The following is a 7,437-nucleotide window of genomic DNA, read 5'->3' as shown; positions in this document are numbered from 1 at the left end:
ATTTCCAGCTACCAGATCAGCTGCATCCCTTCAGCATGGGTAAACTAGAATCTGTTCCCTGAAGCTACATGTTGTGGGGCAGTGGGCCTGCTGAAATGCTTGTCACGTTGTCTGCAGTGTGCATTGTGATGAAGTCTAAAGTTGAAACGAGTTCCAGAAGTCTGAATAATCTCCAAATTGCCTTGTTATGGTATAGTTCATAGGGTAAAAGTGCATTTCTGTTTGGATCCCAGGTTGCTTGAGGATGTTGCATGATTTCAAACTCAACTTAATCATGTATGCTTAGGTGCAGCCTTATCTGCTACATGTGTGTACACACACTTATGCTTCCTTGAGCATCTTCTTTTGAACTCCTGCATCTGTCTCTTAGTAATCTGTCATAAATTACATTATTGTTTAGAGTTTTATAGTAGTGCAAGTCAACTATTCTTGCTGTTTTGTAATATCCTTAACTGTTAAGATTTTTGGCCCTGAATAGTCACCTTTAGACATGCTGAAAAGTAAAGTAAAAATGTGTGTCATACGTTAAAAATACTCTTGGGATTTTACTGGATAATTTGCCATTAAACTGTCTTATTTTCAGGCTTTATTTCTTCCTACATAATGTATTGTTCATTCTTTCAAGCACTTCCTGAAAAGAGAGTTTGCTGTGTTTGTGGGAAATTACTACACTTGAGTGGAGAAGAATCTAGCAAAGTATTTTCCTATTTTGAATTTGGTTTTTCTACCATCTGAGAAGAAAATCCCAGCACTGCCAAATTCCTGGTGAGAGGAGAGATAGCCACAGCTGTAAGGTATTCGGATTGCTTTAGGAGAGTCCAGTGATGACAATTTAGGATGCCAAATATTCATGTATGTGAAACTGGCAAGGAAATCTGACTGCCCCTGTGATTTAGTTTGATTTTGTGACTTAGAAAATTCTGAGTTGAATTATTCCCTTAGAATCTTTTTTGACAAGCTCTAGATGTTTTCCTGTATGAGATGTGGTAAACATTGGGAATATTTATAAAGTAATCTTTAATAAATTGAATTAAGATTATAAGTTTATTTCAGTTTTTTTATTGGAAAGCTATTATCTTTTCAGATTTTTAGAAAATGTAAATATTTTTTCAGATATGTATCATGAGTAAATTGGGTAGCCTTTCTACAGCAGTATTTGTTTAAATGAAGATGTTTTAAGGGATGTTGAGATGCCTGGGGAGAATATACTATAAATGTAAGATAGGAATTAATATTAACTGTACCGTTGGGCATTCTTTTTATTAAGAGTTTAAGCTGTCCTCCTTGAATATTTGGAAAGTCTTTTGCACATAAAGGGTGTTATTGCAAGTAAATAATTGTAGGAAATGTTGCATTTGATTATGGGCTTCATTTTTTGTGATAATTTCAGTATTGAAGTGGTCTTTGTTACCATGATTTTCTAAATACATGCAAAAATGCAAAATATTTTAAGACATTTCTTCTTTCCTATTGAAGTATGAGAACTACTCTGCCTTGGGGTTTTTTTGTTTGGGTTTTTTGTTGGTTTGTTTTGGTTTAATGCTCTTTCTTTGGCAAAAGTGAAATATTTAAGGTATGGTACTACTGACTGACTTTGCTATTACCACTTTCTTTCTATAGAAAATGTGGTATAACTTCTCCTGTAGAAAAATTTGATCTGTAGTGAAAATGCACTTTTATTGTCTAAGAATACGAAAAGAAGAATGTGGAACTCCTTTCCAAATTCATGTGGAAACATCATCACAAACAATTCATTTTAATTTTGAATTTGAGATGCAAAGAATAAATATTTTAAGTATTGAGGTATTAAAAATCTACCATGTTTGGTATACATGATACTGTGCTTAGGTTTTGCACTCGTTAATGTTGAATAATGAGCTGCCTTGCAAGAAGCTTCATTCAAGTCAATGCTGATATTTTTTTCTTAAATGAACGAAGCCTATCTGAGGTTTTTCATTTGCAGTGTAAATAAACCTAGTTACCTTACCTTTATGGAGGAAATTAAAATACAGAGAGCTTCGTTAGCAAAAGAGATAAAATGCAGATTTGAAGCCTTGATTTGTAAAGTTTTTCTCTACAGCGGGAAGAGCTCTTAAGTAATAATAATTACTATTGATATAAGTTGCACACTGGAATAATCAGTTTCCTCATTCACATAATCTCTCCTGGCATTTTAAAATGAGCTAGCCTACCTGTGCACACATGTATGCCAAGATGCAGGTTTTTCTTTGTTTGTCTAAGAATGACATATACTTGCTAAATTGTAAAGCACAGGAGTCAAAAGCAACTTGGGCAGACTGGTCATAAAGAAGCAAGGCATCCCTCCAACACAGAGGCGATAGAGCAAAGTTAGAGGCCTTTCACTGGACTTCAGGTTGCACTGCTGCTTTTTAGCGAGTGTATGGATTTCTCCACAAGGCACCTCTGTCAGAGGTATCATTAGGCAAGTAAGAGACCAAAGGCAGTGCCCCAAATACTTGTTAACATCAACAATTGCTTGACTGCGCGCACTCGGATATTTAGTTAAAGGGACAGTCTATTTGGTATTTGGAGTTGATGTTATAACAGCCACATTGGCAAGATGCTGCTTCTTTTCTGCTGACTATGTATTTGGGTGACATTGAATTGGCTTTTTTTTTTTTTTTAAACAGAAGTGTTTTGGTTTATTTTTTTTCCCCAGTGGTGATAAATCTAAATCAATAATCTGTTACAGTCCTGACCAGCAATATTCTGTTATATAGTAGTGTGAAGTTACTGTTGATGTTTGTGGAAGAATGGGGTTTTGATAAAAGGGCAAAACTTCCTGGTTTTAAAAGACAACCCCGAAACAAACAAATATTCTCACATGCACACAAAATAAAAAAGTGCCAGGGTAGGAAGATACTTAATTTAGAAGCTTTTAATGCTTTCTTCATGAAAGGTATTAGTATTTAAACTATACTTGGATTTGGATCTCAAATTGTGAAGGCTTAGTTCGGTCCGTCTACTACCATAATAGCATACCTCAAGGACTCCATGAGAAAAATCAAATAAGAAAGCTCAGTATTTGAACTGGTTCACATGTTACTCTGCTAAAGAGCAGAGATGGCACTGATGTTTGCAGCAACTCTGTGGTGTCTAATGCAGAAAGATAATTTCTTAAGAAACAAAAAAACCCCTGGTTTTCTATAGTCTTGTGGCAAAAATTTGAGCAGAAATCTACTGAAGAGGGTTTGTGAGAATTATCCAAATCTGCCTAAGATAGTTTGCTTCTGCTCTTCACATCATGAGCATTAGTAAAAAGGACTGCACCCGCTCTGTAATTTTTCAGGCTACATGGTATAGATAAGTCTACAGTTTTACTCTCTTTCATATTCTGACCCAGTAAGATTTTACTGCAGGTTTTTGCCATTTTAGTTTGCATAATATGTAACAAAGGTGCAGGCTACACTTACAAGGTCTAAGTGATCTATAGGTGTCCCTTTTGTCAAAAGCGAATTTGAGGGTCTGATTTGCTAGTGGAGGTTGCAATGCTGTGACTGGGTCTGTACCAGCAGTTCTTATGGAGGGAGGTCTGTTTCAGGAATACAGCCTAGAAATTGAAGTTAGGGGGAGCTTTCTAACATATTAGTTGTGTTAAAACATTTAAGAAGTCACATCTGTACTCTTACCAAGAAGTCAATGGCTTTGTTTAGCCTTTAAAAATCTTGAGTAAAATCTTGCTCTTAATCTCTTCTATTAGCCTGAAGTGTTTTTAGTGTTCCACCTCAGAGTTAACTGGTGTTAGTATTCTGGAGGGCAAAAGTGGTTGTATTTATGATTTCATTGAGCCTTTTATTCATACATAGACAAAACAAGCTGCTTATACTTCAAACTAAAATGGTCATCAACAAGGCGCAGGTACCTAGAGCTTAGAGGAAGTCTTGCTCTTTGCCCTGACCCAGAAGACCATTAGGTCTTCCAGTCATGGAATTTCCTGCATCTTATATATGAGTCTACGCTTACATTTACAAACTGTTAGACAACTATGGGACAACTAAGACCAAAGACGGACTTGAAAGAGAAGGCAACCAAATGCTATACAGGGAGAACTGTTTTCTGGTGCCATAGTACATGCAACAAAACTGTTTACAGCCTTCTCCCTTTCTTGCAATCTCACTGCTGACAAGTAAGTTACATTGTTTGTGCCTTGTTATCATCCTCGTTTTAAGTGAGGTAATTGCCTTCAACGAAGAGGTATCCTGGCCTAACAAGTGGTGGCACCATGTCAAGAGTGGGTATGGAGATTTTGCCCCACCCAGGGGAGCTGATTGATGGGGGCTTCGTTATGGGAAGGTGTGATATGCGAGTCTGAGTTTGCATCTCCATGGCTGGGCGAGTGTTTTGTCAGCAGACTTTGTACAGGAGGTCACACCCTCTCACACCTACTGTGTTTGAGAAGGAGCTGGCTTTGTTGTTCAGAAATAGTTATTGGCACCCTCTGTGGACCTCCAGGAGATAGAGGCACTTCAGCCTTAGGCAGAATAGCAACTTTTTTCATTCAGATGCAGATACATGTTTGCCTGTATTACGCATCCTCTATGGACCCTTTTGACTGGCTTTTTCCTGGACATCCTGATTAAAACGCTGACTTTTGTTTCTCTGCAAGATGCTTAATCCCTTCATGTTTGTTCTAGAAATCTGAGACATGGAACTGAGGCTTCTGGAATGCACTGTAGAAACGAGGCACCAACTTTTGTGTGGAGCAGATTGAGTGGAGTTTCCCTAGCCAGGTTACTTATCAGCTTTAAATCAGGGAACAAAATTATCATCTCCGTGGTTCTGTGCGCTTAGGTGATTTAAGTCTGGCTCTTATGCAGACTTATTTCATATTTTTCTGTTTCTCAGTTGGGTAACTTTGGCAGTGTCATTGAAAAGGTCAGAGATGGAAGAAACCAAAGTGGTGGATCAACTTTCTCCCTTGGAGCATGGTTCCAGGGTATTTTTTCCAGGTGGTTATACATCTGTCAGCTGCTCTATTGTGTTTTTTATTGTGAAGATGAACAGAACTACTCAATTTTGCTGTGTGCTAAAAAGTATTTTAAGACAACAGTTCTAAGTGGCTTGATTTATGAGAGAAAAGTACAGTTTGGAGGTGGAAGGATATTCTGTGTTTAGTGACAGCTGAGTTACTGTGACAGCATTTGCTTGGGAAAATGCTCTAGATTAAGTGTAGGATGCCTGGCTGTTTACAAGTAACCATCTGAGCTGTACAGTTTGGATGCATGGAGGGAATGTGAAAATCTATTGACATCTTTAGTTACTCAACTAGTTTATTTTTGGGAGCTCATGAATTGGCAGGACATAGTGACCCTGTCTGAAGGGGAAAAGTGTAATGACTTTGAATGCAGGAAACTTAGTGAATGTTTTATCAAGTTACTTGCCACTATTTCTTTGCAGCAACTATAATGGAGATTTTAACCCTTTGCTTTCCCACTGAAAATTTTTGCATAGTATTGATATATTTTAATGAAAATCTAATACTATTCTGTCAACACAAGATTGCTTAGTGTATCATACAACAGATTTGAAGAGCATGAGGTTTTCTTGTTTGAAAAGGGAGGGGGAAGATTTGGTGGTAGATTGCTTGTTTGTAACGCTTTTTAATATACTTTTCATTGGGAATAGCTATAGCTTGGATTCAAAATTGGTCCTGGGTGCGCAATGCTACAACATAGAAAAGACAGAGCTGTCTTGCGCACAGGTAATATTGGATTGCAAACAAATAAGGAGCTGAGAGAAGTTTTATTTATGTACAAAAGCACAGCTGTATTTTGCATGACACCGATACTGCTTTTGCACTATGTGGCTGGAGAGACCCAGCAAACAGGATCAAAACCTGACAGCAACAACTGCAAAGTCTTGCGGAAACTTTGCCCTTCCTATTATAAATTTTCTGCACGTGACTGATTTGCACAAAACTACTACCAGTTAGCATAGTACATAAATTAAGACCAAGAAAGCTTTCTTGTAGTTTGTTCCTTGTAGCTACTACTATGGTCCTGGTTTGGAGAGCTGATTCAAGGTTGCATGGAGTAACTGGGGAGTTTGTTCTGGGAGAAAGTTGGTTTTCTTTTGGCTTTCAATATTCTATACTCTTACACCATCAGAAATTCTCAACTACACTGTCAGTTTAGTTGAAAACTAGTTCATTGCTGGAAATAAGTTACTTCAAAGCATTTTACTTAGTGTTACTTGCAGTTATCTTACTGAAAAGTTAAAACTCAGTTCATTACTCTTAATCATTCCATATCCCTTTATTCATTCACACAACTCACTTTTAGTCTCACACCAGTGTTGCAGGATTTCTTACAAATGGTGAATTTTGAGAACAGCTGACTTACTGATGACTTTGAAGGGAAAGAGCCACTGATTTGATTTTTGCATATTACACAAACAAAATTTCAAAAAATGCCAACAGGAGAAGTTTAATAATTGGCATGCTGACTGGACTCATGGAGACCATGTTGTTTAAAGGTGATTCTCCCCCATCCCCCCCCCCCCCTTTTTTTTTTTTTTAATAGAAGGGGTTTTTTGGGGTGTGGGTTTTTTGGGTTGTGTTTTTTTTTCTTTAAATAAGGAAGATCTGGAAAACTCATGTGTCTGGAACAATGTCAACTGTCAGCTTATCTGTTCAGCAACAGTCCCTTACTATTATTAAATACAATTGCGGGAAAAAAATGTCTTGGGTCTCACATCTTAATTGAAAGCAGGGATGTTAATTTATTTTTTAAATTTTTTTTTTCTGAAGTGTATATTAGATATTAGTTTCAAACAGTATGAATTCTTTTTTCTTTTCAGTGCCCTCAGTGCTAATTTTCAACTTCATTTTAATAAATCTATAACTTACTCATTTGTCTAGAATTTTAGATTAGCTGTTCCTAGTTTCAAGAATACAAGCTTCCTCCATCCCAGTAACTTTTAAAAATTAAAATATTTCCAGCTGAAAAATCTTTTTTTTTTTCTTCCCCTTTGTAGATCACCTTAAATACAGGTTTAATGATTGCAAACACCTTGTTGGTTAAATTTGAAAAAATACATAGTTGCTAAATAGTTTGTTGATAACTGACAAGGTTCTCATTAAATTTTCAGAGGTGAAAAAACTGAAGTCCTTGATGCATGTCTTACAAGAACTACCTGAAAGCAAAATAACTGTGTTTATTTCAAAATTTAAACAAGGGAGTGTTTTTACAATTCCTCGATGATTGCAAAGACATTATTAATATGCTGGAGCCTTCATAATTTAATCAGATTGTTTGTGTAGTGCTTGTTTGTTTGTGGGGTTAAAGCATGATTTTAAGAAAAGATTAGTTAAGTAAACTACTTAGGAAGAATTTCTCCCATTTAAATTGGTTCTTACCTACAGTGGATGAAGTCATATAAACGTATGCATGTATACATACAGTATAGGTATAATGT

Source organism: Haliaeetus leucocephalus, unplaced genomic scaffold (genome assembly GCF_000737465.1).
Source record: "Haliaeetus leucocephalus isolate CR32 unplaced genomic scaffold, Haliaeetus_leucocephalus-4.0 Scaffold696, whole genome shotgun sequence".
In the NCBI taxonomy this organism is placed as follows: Eukaryota; Metazoa; Chordata; class Aves; order Accipitriformes; family Accipitridae; genus Haliaeetus; species Haliaeetus leucocephalus.
Note: the sequence above shows the minus strand (reverse complement) of the source record.